At 42.2% G+C, this 19,260-nt stretch overlaps 1 protein-coding gene across 1 annotated transcript in view; it reads right to left on the bottom strand.

Moving 5' to 3' along the window:
• CABCOCO1 (ciliary associated calcium binding coiled-coil 1) overlaps positions 1 to 19,260 on the bottom strand; it is a 105,199-nt gene that overhangs the window by 67,419 nt on the left and 18,520 nt on the right. The window lies entirely within an intron of this gene.

Here is a 19,260-nt window from a genome sequence, read left to right on the forward strand (position 1 = left end):
TGCAATGTGTTTCCAGGCCATTAAGTAGTATAATAAAGATTCATGGATTCTCTCAATAGGTTAGGTAATCAAAAAACCACCAACCCTCCCCCCCCCAAAATCAAGCAACTATACATTGAGAAATCTTGTTTTGTTTTCAGAGTCATCTTTGTAATTAATCTGTTTGGGATAAATAATTCACTAAATATAAATAGAAAATAATGTTCAGTCACAGCACTTGTAACCTCATATATCCAGGAGGAATGGTTTTATATCTCATCTCCTATTCAGGATTTTAATTTAATCCACTGAATTTCGCTGTGTCTTTATCATAAAGCAAATCTAATATACAATCAACTTTATAACCAGATAGTCAGAATGCAGAATTAAATGGTTTTGCAGAGAGTCACATAAAATCCTTCCAAATATTTTTAGGAGGGAGTACGAGAATTTTGTAACCTTCGCTACCTGCTAATAGGATTCAGATATCCACTGTGAAATGATCCAAATATTTCCTGGGTGACAGCCTTTGCAGTTATAATATTAATGTTTAAAAAAAATTACATAGCTAACGCATATATCTCTGCACTGCAGTACAGAGATAGTCATAGAAACCACGGCGAGACAATGAGGGGAAAGCAAAAGCGAGCACAGCATCAAAGTTGGCAGAAACGGGAGAGAGAAGGGCTCGGATACCACCACCAAGACCCAGGCAAGAATAGGAAACACAGAGCAAATCCAAAAGTGAATTTAAAGTTTGGCCTCTGAGGAGGTGGGGTCCAGACACACAATTTCTCAGCGGCATCATCAGGCAGCCAAACTGCGCGTACGCGGCGGTACAGACCGCAGGCGCGTTATCGCCTGCATTCCCCTCCGCCTGGCCCAGGCTTCACAGGGAAGATTTTCTTTCGCGTGTTGCTTAGAACTAAGATAGGAAAATCAACATATTTCCCAGTAAGAATGAGAATACCCTCACTACAGGAAAAACATTGCGTTGCTGGAACATGACCAGAGGAGAGCAATGAAGCTGGTGAGGGGTCTGGAGCACTGATGGGGAGTGGCTGAGGGAGCTGGGGGCGTTCAGCCTGGAGAAGAGGAGGCTGAGGGGAGACCTTATTGCTCCCTACAACTGCCTGACAGGAGGGTGTAGCGAGTTGGGTGTTGGTCTCTTCTCCTAGGTAACGTGTGATATATCGGACGATGGGAAATGGCCTCAAGTTGCACCAGGGGAGGTTTAGATTGGACATTAGGAAAAAATTCCTCACTGAAAGGGCTGTCAAACACTGGAATGGGCTGCCCAGGGAAGTGGTGGAGTCCCCATCCCTGGAGGTATTTAAAAGCTGGGCAGATGAGGTGCTTAGGGACATGGTTTAGTGGTGGGATGGCAGCGTTAGGTTAACGGTTGGGCTTGGTGATCTTAAAGGTCTTTTCCAACCTGAATGATTCTGTGACTCTATTCTACCAGACATTGTTGTGGGGCCATAAAGGGGTGTTAAGATGGATGCATGGTATTTTTTGCCTTAGTTTAACCTCCAAAGATTCTCAGAAACTCAGAAAGAGGAGGAAGTACAACTTGACTCAAAGGAGAAAAAGAGGAGAGGGGAAGGCAGGAGAGGGGAGAAGAGCTGAAGTTTCGGTGGCTTTTTAACTTCAGCAACAAGGGATGAGGTGATATTACAAGGTTGCGGGGGCATCGGTAGGAAAGAAGGGAAGAGCAGCAGGGGAAGCTCGGAAGACACGGCTGTCCTCCTCGCTGAAGTTGGCTGGAACGGGAAAGGGCCGGGGTAGGTGCAAGGCACTATTCAGAAACCTGGTTACGCTGAAAGGGCAACCACCGTGCCTGCTCGCTGGTTTGCTTCTGCCTCCTTTCGCTCCCCAGCTGTCATGGAAACAAACAGCGACAATTGTTTCAAATCCCAAATGCTTTCAGTGCCCGTTTCAGGAGGCATAACGTACCCGATCCCTGCACGAGTGTCTGCAGGCGGGTGCAGCATGGGCTGTAAAGCGAGGCAGTGTCCTGGTAGCAGCAAAAGCGGCTGGCACAACCCCAGACTCACCCGAACCTGCTCCGGGTTGGCCCCTGCAGATTTCCCAAGCTCTTCCCTTCCGTGTCCAACCAAAAGCAGAACTACATTTCCCCCGAGAAATCTTGAAGCCTGTATCGGAGCATATCAGCGCTTGCCTTCCCTGTGAAGGGCCGACTGCAGCTGCAGCGTCTGCACAGCTCACGGCTCAGCGCTGCACCCTGGGACGGGAAGAAAAAGAAGGGTAGAGAATTGCAGAACTACTCAGGTGTGTGGTCAGCTCAGAAGAGATGCCAGGCACAGTGGGATGGGCTGCCAGGTCTCCAAATGAGGCATCTTCTCCTCCTTGAGGAAGTTCTAAGCCAAGGAGCTAAACCTGAGCAATTCCCATTTCGGGTGGCTCCTGGTAAAGTTCATGGGCAAGGGGGCAGTACTGATAAGCAGGGTCTGGTTTTGTAAACCTTTCAATATTGGTTTCAAAAACTCTTCAGCTATTAGAGATTTCCCCGTGCTAGTGTCTTGCATCCTCTGATGGTTTGTAGCGGCCTATTAAGCGCAGCCTTAGTACGATACAGCTCTAAGCCTGTCCTCCTCTTGGAATGGAATCACAGCATGTGGCAAGATGTGATTCAGTGATACAACAAGCGTAGTGACAATTTTCCAGAATGCAATTATAGGAGGAAAAAAAAAAAAAATAATCAAACCCACCACAGTCACCCTCACATAGTAGCTCGGAAACCTGAACCAACAGAAGAAAAATAAACCAACAGAGAAAGAAAAAGAAATAAACAACTCCAAAATGAATTGGTAATTCAAGATTGCAATATAATCTGTATAAAATATTTAAGCTGTTTTTCTATTTATTCCTGAACCTATAGTGATTAAAATGCAGCCATAATACACTGTGTTGCTCTTTTTTTAATCACAAATGCAATTTTAAGCAAGTAGACAAACTCTAGGAAATTAAAGTGAATATTTATGCCCATATAAACTTCTTAATGGCAACATTCTTGCTGTGAGCACAGCAGCTGAAGAGGGTGGATTAAATTATTTTGGCCAGATCCTGTTACTATTGTTTTCATTGGCAAAATTCCCACTGACTTAATGGGGGCTGGATTAGATCCTGACTTGAATAAAGTACAATTCTCAGATGCATATATAACATAATCGCTGATATTTCATGCATACACTCTAGTTTTCATGTCTGTTTTCCCTCTGAGTTTTACTAATGCTCTGAAAACACTGATCAGGTAAACTATACACCAGTGATTAAAGGTGTGCAGTCTTGCGTTTCCCGGATTTGGGAAAATTTGTGGTTTACTCATATTTGGACTCAGAAACCCCAGCCTGAATGACATCCAGCCTCTTGAGTACAGAGCCTCAAATCTCGGTTTGGTTAGTTCCTCCCCTTGCAGGCTTTGCAATGCATATGAGTAGCATTTATTTAAAAGGCTAGGGAATTAACAACGCATTTGGCAGTCAGCAGATGCTGTCGGTGTGATGGTTTTTCTCTCTCTTTTCCATCATTGAGGAATATTCAGAGTATCCTGGATAAGCTAGGAAGTCTTGAATGATGATCTCATGCAGAAGAGAACAGAAGGCCATGGCTGTTCTCTGAGCCTCCAGAAATTTTAAGAGGACACATTAATGCATGAAGGGCACAGCTTTACCAAAGGTCTAGAATATCAGAGGCAGCAATCCCACCTCCCCAGACAGTGTGCTTCAGTGACCGCAGTTCTTCAGGCAGATGCTGCTCAGCTTCTCATCACACGTAGGGCAGCCGCTGGCTGTCATGCCAGCCCTTCCACTTCAGCCGGGCCTTGTCCTGGCGCATGTATCTGATTTTGCTGTTCTGAGCAAGCCCCTTCTTAAAAGATTGCTTAAGCCTGTGCTCCGTAACAGTTTGTATGTACCAGACATGGAGTCTGACGCCCAACTACCTGACTTCAGATGTACCTACTTAGCTCCAAGAAAGAGAGAACAGCCCTGGAAGGAGGCTCAGTCAGAACACCAAAGTTCAAGCTGTCCTCCAAGGTATCTTCTTCCTAGAAAAAACAAACCCAAGCGATGAGCCCGGGCAGCTTCCAGGACCACCAGAGCTAATGGGAATGAGGAACCCTGTACCCCACCTGCTCCGAATCGGGCTCTGGTTCTGCACACGCAGGGAGGGGTGGGTTCTCTAAACAAGTGCTCCAGCTCTGCAGAGATTTACCCGTGATTAGTAGCGGCCCACCTTTGTTTCAGTTTGGGAAAGCAATGTTACTCTACAGTGACAGGGTAATTTCTTATGCAGAGGCTGTTTCTCCATATGACTCATCTATGTACTGAATTCCAAGATGTAAGTATGAATCATAGATAACTGATGGAAAAATGCAAATGAATCCATTAATTTATTTTTTTATTATTATTATGCTTTAAACAGAGCAACTTTTTTTTTCTCTCCTGACTGTGAAACTTACTGGAAATAAATTGGATCAAATCCAATTGAGAAATCTTTGCATTATATAAAGCCACAGCATTTTCTGTTGTTGTTTCAACGGGTATGTGGGGGTGGTGGTTGGTGCAGTTGATTTTTTTTTTTGTTGTTTTTTTTTTTTGCAGTAAGCATACAGCTGAAGCTTTATGGCAAATGCCATTAGCAGCAATGTAGTTAGCTTTTTTGGTTTGTTTTAAATGTAATTCAAGGGATAAAAATTGACTGTTGATGGTTATTAGTAGGTATCAGAGTAACAGGCTGTAGGTGAGAATCTAAACACAGTAATTCCAGGGTTAATACCTAGCATCTAATGAATGAGTACGCATTTGAGAAATTCACTGCAGACCTGTTCTAAAGAGAATAACCTGCAGGTTAACCCTACAGCATATGGGAGTGATTTAGTTGGAAGAATGTAGAAGTCAGTGGTGGGGGGGAACCTTTGAGAGGAGCAGACTGTGAGCGCCAGCAACGCTGAGCCAGTTCTCAGGCGCTGGTGCAAGGAGGTGGCAGAATCGGGTGTTCTCTGCCTGACAGTGCCGGGAGCCCCACAGGGAGAGAAGCCAGGGGACCCCCAGCCCTGCAACAGCTCTTGGGATGGTCTGTTCAATCTCCAGGGATGCCTGTGAGGAAGAGGGCGGTCATAGCTAAAGAAGGACATGTGGCACGGCTGGAAGGATTAAGCTAACCCGTTGATTTCTCTCCTGGGCTGCGCCACCTCTTCCACAGAACAGGGAAGATGCGCAATTCCAAAACCTGCACCTGTCTGTGACTGAAGTGTTTCAGTATCCGAATCGATTCAGTTGCTGCACTGTCAGTCAGTCTTACACTGTGACACCAGCATCAGTCACTCAGGACCGCTTTGGACTTTAAGGAGTGCAGAACCAAACCTGCGCGTCTAATGAAAGCTCTGCCAGATTAGCCATATTAGATACAGAAGCATAGACCTCTTGATTTCCAGAGCTGGAATTTTACCATAGTTTTATCTTGTCTCAGGGCTTTTGTTCATTACAGAGAACCCAAATTAAAGTGTATAGGGTTTTTGATATATTATTTCCTGTATGCTGCTGCCTTTCCTATTTTAAGACTGTAACTGATTCAGAAGAAAAGAGACTATTATGCCTGGCATAATGACCACAACTCAAAATACCTTTTGCTGGAGTCCCCGGGGCAACAGGACATTTATTCCTTTGATGAAATTAAACTGACAGTGTCAGTTTAATATCCTCCCATAAAGAGATTAGGATAGCTTCGTATTTAACGGTATTTGGGGATTCGGTAAATGTCTACCTGTCCAAACTTCTGCTTTCTGGAAGGACTATTGCTAGATCTGATTCCTTACAAGTAGAGGAATTTTATAAGGTAACTGCCAAAGAAAGAAAACATAAAAATGCAATGCTAGATCTAATATTTACTTTATGCTTTTTAAGACATTAAGTCCTGAAGTGAAAAATAAAATGTAAACTTCATAAACCTCAAAATCTGTAATTAAGGACAACACCTGACAAGGTTATTTTTTCCAGCTGACAAATAAACATCGCTTTTAAAGGAATTTTCCACAGACCGATAAAAACAAGCAAAGGGGCAAAAATTGTTCCATCTTCACTGGTAGAAAACGCGGAGGGGTTTTTGATAAGTACCTGCAACGACTGTGCTGTTGACTCGGCGCACGCATCGGAAGGCTGCCAGGCTTGATTCGCGTTTCTGTGCAATACAACCGCTGACATGGAGGCCAGGTCCAAGCAGCTCCCAGCGAGGAATCGAAGGCAGCGCAAACAGATTCTAAAGAACAAGTGGTGCACGGTTCTGCTGTTAATAAAAACAATTGCGAGCTAGGTGTGTGCGTTGCTATTTTGTGGTTTAGTTCAGTTATTTATTTAATTTTAAAACGTCCTTTTTGCTTTGGGTCAGGGACTTTCAGAAGCTAGCTGGTACAGTTACTCCATAAAAAGCACCGATTTCTTGTAGCTGGTGGGGCATTTTTGCCCCACTGGTATCAGCGTGCACATGTGAGCTGCCTCCTGTTGCTGCGGATGTGCAGATGCCTTCGCGGATGAATACACATCAACCCCATACACTTAAAGGCAACAGACCTGGAATGTGTCCTGCTTGATTAGATAGAGCTGCCGTGGTTCTCCTTAGCCATTTCTGGGTTTGGAGTGCTGTTTTAAATAATGTAGTACAAGCAGTTCTGCTTTTAAATACAATACTCTCTTCACTGGTACCAAGGCAAATGAATAGGAAATTACTAGCATCATAGCAAATTACACTAGGTCGATACATAATGCTTTCATTTTCCAGATGTCTGAATTCAAGTAATTTCCTCTAAAGATGTTCATATGTATTCCAAATTAATAATGCATTTTCTTGTTACATCTTATGGAAAACTATGCTAGTATATCATTCAAACTGAAGTCAGAGGCAATACACATTTTACACCAAGAAACTCAGGAGTGTGCATATTGGGGGAGAGCTTGAGGGAAGAATAAAAACTAATAGCATTTTTTTATTCAAAATTCTTTGCTTTGGTCACTAAAGCAGGATTAGTTCTGTGTTCACTTCCAACATGCCTGAATCTTAACTTGTTTTGGTCAACTATTGTCCGTAGATACTCAGGGAAGGTGGGGGGAAAAGGGAGCCTTACTTGAAACAGAAGGTATTATAAGGTTACATGTGCTCTGAATGCAGGACTGATTGGGAACACAGAATTCTAACTTCGTTGAAGCTCAACAGATCTTAAAGTGGGCATTAAAGTAATTTTTAAAGCGAAAGAAGAAAGAAATCCAAGTCTTATAAAAATGTTCTGTTCAAGCTGTCTTCTCGCCATAAGAGGGCTGAGTTTTTACTAAACATATTAAGTGTCATAGAAAGTTTCCCTTGACTAGAAAACACAGCCGAGGGCTGCATTTAAGAAGATGAGGTTACATATTTTGAATCTCTACTAGCTTATGTCATCATTTAAAGCCAAGATAATTTAGCTTCAAAATTTTTATTGAAATTAAAATTTTGTCCAGGTGTCTTCTGTTCCTTTAGGAACTTTTATGCTCCTTTTCACAGAAAATTAGTTTAAGCAAGTCCCTGATTTGAGAGCTCCATCATTTTAATCTGTGAATATCATTCAGATAGCCCATCCAGGAAAGAAAAGCAATAATCACATCTGGAGGCAAACAAAGCATAAATCACCATGCTGGCGATCAGCCAAGACAGTAGGGGACAAGTATAAAAATATTACTGAAATGGCAGTACAATATTCTAACCACATGCTGTTAACAAGACAAAACAAGGTTGAACATTACTTCTATTGTCACAGATCACTGCACATGAGAAGGAAAGAAGAGCGGGGACTTGCAAACTGAGGGTGAAAAACTGAAAACAGGGAGCAAGTCCTTTGAGGGACAACAGGAAAGTAGCACTTATCTACATCAAAACCTCACTCAACTCACAGGTATTCTAGCTGGGAAGGGTTAAGTATTCAGAAGTTGGTATTTCCAGTAGATGCTTTGAAATTATATTCCTGATTTAAAATACAGCCACACAAGTTCGAAGCAAATCAGGCTGGAATGGTAGAGGGCACTTGGAATGCTACACACACCGATGACAGTTTAGTTTGTCATCAAAAAGCAAACACAACTGCATGAGATGAATGCCAAAGCACTTCATTATGTAAAGATTTACATGATGCATAAAATTACCATCAACTAATGTTTAAATATAAGCAAGACACTCCAGTCCAGCTCAAGGATCCATTATTTTAGACATTGCTCAGAAATAAAAGGGGTAACCTTTGCCACAATAAGTTTCAAGAAATAAATTTTTAAATAATAATTAGATCATTGCGCAGGTAAATTCCCCAATGACAACCTTGCAATCTGCAATATCAAATGCAATCTGACACGATATCCATCACTAACCTCATATAAAAAAAAAAGTCCCTATGATTGCAGGCAGACAGAAAATTCTGACTTTCTGAAAGGGATGAGACCTCAAGTACGAGACACAGCAGGCAAGTAAGAAGTGATAAACTGCTTCCAAACATGGGTGACAATGTATTACAGGTCTTGCAAGACTCGTCTCTGTGTTTCAAGCCTGATGAAAGGAAGCTGAATTTTTGCTTAGGACCTATTTACAAGGTTCTAAACTATTTTAGATGCAAACACTAAACGTGGCAAGTGGAAATCAGTAATTTGATGAGCTTCCCATTTAGGGATGGAATTCTGAGAGAATTTATGACTGACACCAACTATAATAAACTGGAATTGCAGCTAAATACTGAAATTATGCTTCAAGAGCAGCCACTATTTCTTTAGATCCCTATGAAGGCCAAGTGAGCCATGAATTCGAATTCAGAAACGGGTACCTTTGATATATGGTTACAGAGAAAAGGAGTTTTCTGTAAATGCCAAGAAAATGATTAGGCAACCTGCAACGTCGGAAAGAATTTGGAGACTTGAAATATCATTGCATGAATAATATCCACTGTCAAAATGGCCTATTTCCATCACGGAGCAGATGTAAGACCATGCAAAGGTAGATCTATGGAAACAGGCAGTTCTGGCTGCACTTGGGGCAGCTGGATGCCAGCCAGTTGTGCCAGCCTGGCATCGGGGCTGTGGAGAGGAAGCCCACCTATGATTTCCAGATTGGTGTTTGCTTCGGCAACAGCTCAGGCAGTGAGAGAGCACACTGGGCTACCTACGCTTGGCCAAGTTGGTATATTCTGAGATGACCAGCAGACAGATTCCCACCTGTGAACCCCACCCTAGAAAAATGCCAATTATGGCACATTTTTGTGAAGGTGATAAGCCGGAAGATGAGACTCCCCCAGTTCAGAGAAACAGAAAGGGCAGACTTACAGACAGCATTAAACATCCAACACAAGTGCCAAACCTGCAGATACGACTGCCGCCACCTGATATCACAGAACAGATTTAAAATCAATTAGCATAAATAGATCCAAATTGGGAGGAGATGAATTCTGTGCCATTGCCTTACCACCTAAAACCTCAGCACTACTTGGATGATACTAGTTTCCTGAAAAGAATCTTTTACTAAGGGTTTGTGCACACTTGTGCAATTTCTTGCCAGGGCCAATAATCTGTTTGGAAATTATCCTTTCTGTGAAGCAAGAAAGCGCTACTATATGATAGGTTTCAGTTTGGTGACCCCCTTGACCTTGTATAGCACACTTCGAACAGTAGCACACAACACAAGAAGTGAACAGATTTTCTTTTTCCTTAGCATAGAAAGCATATGTTGATACCCAAGGGCTAACGGTCACTGTAAAGCAGATCCCCTTATGCTAATAAATCCCATAAATCTAGTTTCCATAGAAGAAAACCACTGTCCAACATGCTCTTTGGAGGAGGTCTAAGAGGAAGAGACAGAAAATTCAGAAACAAATCAGAAAGCCAAGGGGAAAAAAGCTTAAGTTTGATGAAACAGGATGAAAGCCCGATTGATGAGACACATTACTTCTATTCCTGTCAGCTTAAAGAAATTTGCTGAAGCACAAAGTATATATACTTGGCAAAGGAAGCGTGCAGTTAACTGCCTGATGAGAAAGGGAGGCAGAGCATCCATCCTGTCTTCTGTTAGCCAACAGTGAGCAGCGGTGAGACTTATTTAATCTTGTGTTTTCTCTAAGAGCAGATAAAATGGCATGGGATTACATTCTGTGCTGCTACCCCGTGCCTGTGGGGCAGCACTAAGAGGGTACTGCCGGTGCTTGGGGCAGCTTGCTTTCTGTTCCCTGGCGGGAAGGCTGGCCTCTCCACGGTCCTTGTGCTTTTCCAGCGAGGAGTGTTGTGCTCCTCCAGGAGAGGAGACACAATAAATTGCTCTGAACTGGCGCATGTGTGTGTGTTCTTGATTTCAGTTTTACCAACGCAAGATAGCCGTATAAGGCAGACGATGCAAATTCTCCTCTAAATATCAACCTTCTCCCAACCATTTCCATTCCCACGCTCTTTCTCTGAATTGCATCAGGGTGCATTTTTTTTTTGTGTCACACAAACCCAAAACACTGCCTTAAAGCATTTTTGTTACCACAACCTCTTAAAAGATTATTTTGGAAATTCTTTTTGATTTTCCAAAACTATACCCTTCCTAATTCTGTCATAGCCCGCTTTCAAAGGCTTTATAAGTCTGCTCACACTCACTTCCAGTTCTTTGCCTCGCAGCTAGTGTTTGTCCGTGATGTGGAGGGTAAGGGATTATTCACTAGAATGGAGCAGCCCCCACCCATACTCTTCAGAGCATGTTAAGATGTTAAGAAACTGCTCTCCCTTAACACATGGTCACAGTTTAGAGCGAAAAATAAAAACTGCCTATAAAACAAAAGAACTGTTTAGAAAAATGTAATATGGAAGGCTGGCTGGAAAGCACTTTGTCTTGTTTGCAGGCTTTATTTACTTGTTTATTTATTTTAACTCAGCTGGGTATGAAACTCTTACCCACGAGGAGTTCCTCGCACTGGGGGAAGCTCAGCACAGCAGACACTAGTGTCAGGTCTATCACTGCTGAGAGCAGCGGGATGCTGGTACGCATGTTTTCTAGTCTGAGCAGCACACCCAGAACCCAACCGATGGCTCTGCCATGAGCCCATGTGCTTCCAGTCTGGAGGCACGAGCACGTGGGGCTGCAGGGCTTGGAGAGCGCTCCAGAGCTGGGGATCTGGGTATGTCTCAAAGCCAGGCAATCAGTGGAAACCATTGCCGAGGAGCCTTCAGCAAGATGAGGAGGACAGCAGGCTCAAGTCATCTTCCTTCCGCCCCCATCTGACCCCCAATATCCCTGAGAATAGGTAAGCACCAATTTCTCTCACCAAGATACTGTACAACAGGAGGAACCTGTGCCTACCCTTTTCTCTGCTTTGTATGTCTAGAATAGTCCTCTGGGTGTTTCACCTGGTGGAATATTTGACCATGCTGCCACTATTTGAGTATGTTCATCAATCACAAAAAATAAACCTGGTTACAAACTCAGCTACATGTGACAATAATGCCAAACTAATTAGATTCTTGATAGAAATTTGCCATATTCTATCACCTTGCTTTGCTTTCAATACCCGATTCTGATCTTATGCCAGTTTTGCACTGGCACAACTAGCTTGACTTCAGTGGAGCTAATGCTGATTTGTAGCAGCAGGCAATCAGAATAAGGCTCTTATTTTTCCTTGGCAATGTGTCCCTCGGGAAAGCTTGTCCATCTCCAGCAGCTGTTGCTTTGCTACATCTGTCTAACTTTCCTTTTTAATGTCCATTTTTTCAAGTTTTTTTTATGTCAGTCAGTGTGAGATAACATCATTCAGTTTTCCCTCTTGCAATCAAGTTTTAGCATTCGCAGCCAGATGTTGTTTTCATTACGACCCCAACCCCTTTTCAATAAAGTTTCAATGTTTAACTATCAAAAGTACTCTTTCCTTTCCTTTCAATTGCCAGATCTTAATGCTTTCATAATCTGTTTCACCCTGACATCCTGTCTGTCTACAAATACCGCATGTTTGATCACCCCTGAATGTTTGCCTTTGTGTTCTTTTCACTTTCTTTTCCCGTTTCTTCTGCAGAGTGTACTTTATCCTCAAACCAGGTCAGTCCAAAATACTACAATGCATTTCTCTGTCTAAAGATATTTAGAGATCATTAGATAGCAGGTGGGGGAGGGCAGATGGAGGCAGATAAAAATTTATCGATATCAGGATCTGAACTTTAAAGAACTGCTTGATCCTTTTCTTTCCAAATTCTGCACATATTGGGGAGAGATATAGTTGATATATTCAGTATTATACTCTGTGTCTATAGGGATAAGTTCCTTCACAACTCAACCTGCATTTGATTTTTATGTTATAAAATACAGACAGTTCGGCATCTAAGGAAATGTTTCTATAAGGGATGAAAAAATAAAATCCTTTAAACAAAATCACCACCTCCACATTGTACATTGCTCAGGGACTCTTATGTGGCTACATAGTTGTGCTAACAAGAGAATATAATCTTACTCCTGGAGGAAAGCAGGAACAGAAGGTCAAATTCCTCTCTGCAGAATGAGGGGTTTCACACGTACAGCCAAGGTGTGAGGAATTCAAGTAAGCCTAGATTAGAGCAGGCATGGTGAACGAGTAAGCAGAATAAAATTTATCTGAATGATTCCATGAACTATGTAATCGTTTCTGTCTTGAGTGCAGGCCAGGTTTGCTCTCACCAGTTCCGAAGCAAGGAAAGAAGGGGCCCGGGCCAAGCCTTTACCATTGTGTAGTTGCCAACTCATAGCAATTGAACAATGACTATGCTTTCCTGAAGGAGTTGCCTGGCTCTTCGAAATGTAGGTTAGTGTAATGCATGTCAGATATAAGAAAAGGGGTTGGGAGCTAATTCTATATTCAACTTGATTGCAAGATTAATTCCCAACTGGTGCTATATTTGAGCAGATCTTCATCATACGGTATTTCCTCTCTGCAGGATACAGGGGTTCTTATTTAGGCTCCAATCTTGCAATCCAATCAACAGTGGCAGTTCTTACATCCAAGAGGATGGGCACCTAGTACGAATGAATTAATGATACAGGCTACATCCACGTAGATAAGATAGAAGGACTGGACTTATTCTGAAGGAAATTTATATTCCTTAAAAATAAACTTGAAAAGGATTGAGAGTTAGACTCTAATGAGCACTGGGTTTACTCTGTAGCGGTTTGAAGAATCTGACACATGAAATCAGTAGGAAACGAGACAACGAAGGTATTGTCATCATGCACCTCGTCATTACCTGCATTGTGCCAACTGCCGGCGGGAACAGAGGGTGCTGTAACGGTTGCTAAAGAGCAGGCAAGTGTAGAATTACCTGGTTTATAGCACAGATTTCTCCTAATCTTTTAGTGCAGAAAGAAAACCCAACTTGTTAAATTAAAACACAGCTCATGAGTACATCAGTGAGCATGATTGAACAGCGAGGTAAATTACTCAACTCTCCTTTTCAAAATTCCATTTCAACTTCTGCAGTTTCTTTCCTAAGAGCGATGACATTTAACAGGATTCTTTAGATCACTTCTGTAATGCAATGTCCTAATTACAGTAAACACTCTCTGTACTTTAGCAGTAGCTTGATAAAATTGATTTGATTTTTCTTTTCATTAGCAAAGGAGACGAAAAATTAAAGCCATGGTTACAGACAGGTTGGAAAACAGAGTTTCATTATGCTTAGGAACTGATATGAAGAAAAAAGAAAAGAGAAAGGCCTAAAAGAAATCAAGTATTTGTTGTTAGCATAACAGAAATGAGTGTATAACCCACTTATAATACATTTTGGATACATTATTAATATACTTTAGAGCTTTCAGGAAAAAATATAAAAGTGCTTAATTACAGCTATTTGGTGCCGAGTACTCAACATTTTTATACAGAGAAGACTTAACAAAAACACCAGCTGTATAGTCCAGCACTCTCAGTCCACTGGCCACGGGGAAAAACTCTAGCTGGTGATCCACCACTCGTGGTGGATTGTTTAAAATGGTAACGTGAAGGCTGTTCTTTGCTTTGGAAGATAAAAGGAGCTCAGTAACAATTGCAATATCACGCAGAGCACATCCCACTTGTGCCATTTCATTTCTGCAGATGTGTCCTTGGGCGCAACACCTACATCAGCATTTTGGCTAAGAGTGACTGGGACATGCACCTGGGTTCTCTGCACTTCCACGTGGCCAGGACAAGAATGCCTCACGTTCTCATGCTTGTGATGGTGGTTGCTAAATCTTCAGGTAAGGTTTCTGATGTAGAGTCTAACTGAGGTTTATTTTTTTAACAGAATAGGGAGACTAAAAAATGTTAGAAGAAAAATACTGGCCAGCAGGTACTGCTGGGAGCGAAGAAAGAACATGAGCTGCATCGCTTTTGCCTTAGCTCCTGTTCACTACTTGCTTATAACACTAAACCTGGTTAAACTGGAATGTTCCCAGTTTCAATCTGAGCCTCAGAGGCCAGATATTTTACAGCCCCATTTGCCCGTACCATCCCCAGGCTCAATATTCACTTTTTAAAGGGATGGTGATGAGCTGGTGGCTTTGCGTTCCACATCCCCAATAGCTTCCCCCACCATACAGAGAAGAAAGGAAAGATCCTCCTGGCATTTAGGAAAAAATCACAGCCCCTTTATAGACACGGGAAGGAAAGACTGGCTTCTCCGCAACGGGTAGCTGAGAAAAATAAGCGAGGCACTTCATTTCCTCCCTCTTCCCCACCTATTTAGCAGGGTTGAAAACTTCCTCAGCTCGGGGTGCTGCTATTGTCATAGCTATAAAGTCAATTTATGTTTACGAAGCATTCAGTCACCACAGCCATGATGGCCATATGTTAGATAAGTGCTTTCTGTGAGAAAGTATTTTGTAAATTGTGGAGCCCAAACAACCATTGAGGTAGGGAATAAAGAAACGGGATAATTTCTCTGCTATCACATTTTTGAGTTTTAGAGGAAGGAGAAAAATAAGTCACTCAACTCTAACATATCTGACAAATATGTATTACCCAATTATCTGAATAAACATTTTCCATTCCCCTGTTTGCTTTCCCTTTCAAAGTCCAAACTTGCAGACTTCTCTCGAGCACAGCTTGCTCTACAGGATAACTGTGTTTTCTTGGGGAAAAGATTTCAGGTCCTGGGCACTATGGTCATGTGTATGAGGAATAAAGTGCAGTATATGAATGAGTTCAAGATAAGAAATAGAGCAAGTCTATATTCCATTTCATCTTATGAATTGCTATTGACTTAAGTGGGACCAGATCAAGACAGGTATTTAAAGATTATATTAATTTCTAATGCAGAAAGATGATCCTAAGGTGGAAATGAAGAAAATAAATTACAAAAGTTGTTTTTTTCCTCCTGTTTCTGTATTATTGTCTTATTTTGCTTGATTAGTGAGAAGTAACATCAATTTCATTAATGTATCCAAAGATGTCCAGAATTATCATGAGTTTACCTGATGTCTATGTCCCTGAGTGACTTTTATTTCTGATGACATTGAAGATGCAGCCAGGAAAGTTCTATTGGCCAAACATCCAAGGAGAGTCAGAGGAGTAAGTTATGACAGCTAAGTGCAGAAACAATTTATGAAGTCTAGTTTTTTTAGTTGTGTTTTGTTCTTGTTGGAGTGTGGCAAATGAGCTGGTTGCTGAAAATTACCTAAAGACAAGAAGAAATCTCAGTGCTGGGGCAATCCATGCTAGAAGTGTGGGGCACAGAACTTGACCAAGGCAACATCAGTGCCACCAGGGTAGTAAATCTCTGTGAGAAGGCCAACTTGCAGCATGGCACAAGGGGCCAAAATACTGTTTGTGCTCATCCCCCAGAGCAGAGCTCCCTTCCCAGCCTGCCCTCCTGAAGCTGGTGCCTGGAATACAGCACCAGGATCCAGGGTGAGTCTCCACTGCTAAAAACCAAGGAGAGGAGTGAGCTCTTGCTCCTTGCTCAGCAAGAACGCTCTTGCTTCCCCTACTTTTCCCCCCAAAAAATACTGCAGCAAGTAAGCCTGCAAGCAGAAAGGGCATCTCAAAGGGCTTTTGCCTTCTCCATCCTATCCAGAAGCACAAGTGTAAGGCAAGGGAACAGGGATTCAGGGATACAGCTTTTTAAGATGAAAACCTTTGGAGACTGCTGCTATACTTTTCTCTGGAGCTCTATTCCTCTTGCTATAGAGAGAAGATAAATATGAGCTCATTTCCTTTTGAAGCACACAAAATGTAAAATAAATACTGCCATATATGCAGAGGATTTCATTTCCTGTAACAGCATCCAAACACCCTTACCAATGTTTACCTCGCTACACCAACTCAATTTTATTCTTGAGTAATGGAGTCAGGTCATCAGTTTTACAGGATATTCTCTCAATGAGCTGTCAGATATATGCCAGGATATTTCAGGTGGTGTTGCTGAGCTATTTGCCAGCCTGCCTAAGCTGCAGGGTGTGAAACACAAACTTAGGGTAACTAGTTCAGCATGGCGTTCCCCACCCAAATACAGACTGCACTGAACCAAAAGTATTGGGGTATTTGATTAAATATCACATTACCATGAGCTGTTCTGTCTGCTGCTGATGATCTCGAGAAAGATCGTTATGGTAACTTTAGCCTACATCCTCATCTTGCACACACACAGCCCATTTTACTCCACACATCTGGCAGGACTTGGTATCTCTCCATTTCACTGCCCAGAGGGCTCTGCCTGGCCTCCCGCAGCAGCCCCCATCCCTCCTCATCTCCCTTCCAAAGGCACAGGACTGAAACAGCCCGGCAGAGTTTGGAGGGAAGAGGATCTGCTGCTTGTGCAATTAAAGGCTGCAAGAGAAATGGGCTGCTTGGCATCCTTACCCTAGTCCTGCTCCCTAGTTCCTGTTAAAAGATCAAAGGTGAGGGAGCGAGAAGAGGCTTTTGCTGGATCTTGAGATGAAACGCCGGGCCACGGACCTGAACCACTGCTGCTCTTATCTTCTGTAATCATTCAGCTGCTTTGCACCTGCCCTGCCTCTCTGTAAAATCAAGGAATGTAAAGGAGTGCATTTGGCCCTAAGCTATTACTTTGCTTTAATTCCTTTCCCAAAGAAAATTCACTTCAACAGTTTGATATGAATATTTTTTTTAAAGAATTGATGATATTAGCTGCCTCCTGCAGATAAGACTTCTGGGGTTTAAAGCTCCCTGTTTTCATCCCAATACTTTGATTAAAGGTTTCAAGAGATTCATTTTGGTCCTTTTAACTTCTTTTCACTGGAAAGTGGTAAAGGCTACAGTGAGAAAAAAAGAAGCAAAGAAGTCCTGAAAGAGGACTTCCATCCCACCTTTCTGTTATATATAGTAAAATTTCTGTCTCCAGAAAAAGTTGGGATGGTAGCACACTAAGGCAACCCACATTCATCCTGTTTGAGTCTTGAGACACAGACTGGGCATGGGAAGGTACAGGTTGGTGGAAATCTCTGGAACAGCACTGGTTCAAGTCAGGAATGGCCAAGAAGTGGTGGACCTATATGGAAGTTTTTGTCAGTCTTGAACTGTTGGTAGTGCAACAACAACAATAAAAAATCCAAAACAGAAACCAGAAAACGGAGCTATCACTTTGTGGGGGGATAAATCCAGCACCTTGTCAGGGTAGGGAGAGGAAATACCAGGTTCAGGTTCTGAGATGTGCAAAGACATCACAGTGTGTCCAGCCCCACGTTACCTGCACAGGAACAAAAGATATCTCAAAACATGCAAAAACCTGGCCTTCCTTGCCATAAACCTACACAGAGTCTGACCGGCAGCATTTCACACACATGTTACTTTTTTTGATTCTGTTCACAGGCTTAAGGGCTGGGTGGCACCTCCCAGTTTCATCTTACGCAGCTGATGCGATTTCTGTGATATCAGACTTATTTCTGATAATAATCAATTATATCCTGCATGTATGTGAGTACCTGCCTGAAAGCTTGTCCTTAGCAATGCTGGTTTTAGCAAAGTCTGCTTTCCCACAGCAACATAAAAACATAGCAAAAATTGCTATAGAGGAAAAAGAAACACATTGGAATGACATTATTTTTAAGACGTTTCTCTTGGAAATATTTTGCTTAAAGTAGTGTAATATGATCTATAAGTGTTATTTCACAGCTTGCCAATAATAGCAAATATAACATGCTTCCCTACTAGTGTTGCATTAAGATATAATAGTTGAAATATTTTATTTTGTTTGCATGGGATTTAAAGAGTTAATAACAGCAGCTACTGCTTAGTTCTAATGCAAATGTGGTTTTCCTTTCCTTCATCACAATGTTTGCTCCTTGCAATGAAAAAACAGCTCATCACTTAGTTTCACATCAATACATAAATAACCCATCCCCCAAAAGAAAATCCACTGTGAAACTTCAAAATTTTGACGCATCTTTAAAATTCATACCAGAAGTTTTTAAGACCTGATATTTTAAAGAAATTGCTTTTTAAGAAATTCAAATGCCACTGCTATACAAAACAAAAACATCTTTTGAGATGCCTATTGTAGATAGTTTCTTCTATAACCTCTATCAGTACTTTTTTCTTCAACTTTTATTTACCTTGTAACACGTATTTGACAACATTAAAAGGTTCAAAAGATGCTGTTTCCTTCCACAGCAAACAAATTTGCTATCTAATGGATGCAAAGACGCTCACTACAAATTCATATCCACCATTGTATAGAGGAAACTGGAGTACTTGCATTTAGCCTGATGTATTGGGTCAAGCTGCCTTGGGCTGCGCTTTCTGTTGGTACGTAGAAAGGTATTGGTAACACCAATGTTTTGGCTGCTGCTGAGCAGTGCTCGAACAGCATCAGGGCTGTGTCTCCAATATTTTCCCCCACCAGTGGGCTGGAAGGAGGGAAGATCTTGGGAGGTGACATTGCCAAGACACCTGACCCAAACAGAGCAAAGGGATATTCCATACCATACAATGTCAGCTCAGATATAAAAGCTAAGGGAAAAGGAAGAGGAGGGGGGCATTTGTCTTTTATGATGTTTTTTGTCTTCCGGAGCATCAGCTATGCATACTGACGCCCTGCTTCCTGGAAAGTGGCTGGACATTGCCTACTAATGGGAAGTAGAGAATAAAATCTTGTTTTCTTTTGCTACTGCATGTGGCCTTTGCTTTATTTATTAAACTGCCTTTATCTTGACCCATGAGTTTTCTTTCTTTTCCATCTCATTGTCTCCCTGCCAGTCCCGCTGAAGAGGGGAGCAATAGAGCAGCTGGGTGGCACCCGGCATCCGGCCAGGGTCAAACCACCACACCTGAAA

The sequence above is a fragment of the Egretta garzetta genome, unplaced genomic scaffold, assembly GCF_000687185.1.
Source record: "Egretta garzetta isolate BGI_Z169 unplaced genomic scaffold, ASM68718v1 scaffold204, whole genome shotgun sequence".
Taxonomy (NCBI): Eukaryota; Metazoa; Chordata; class Aves; order Pelecaniformes; family Ardeidae; genus Egretta; species Egretta garzetta.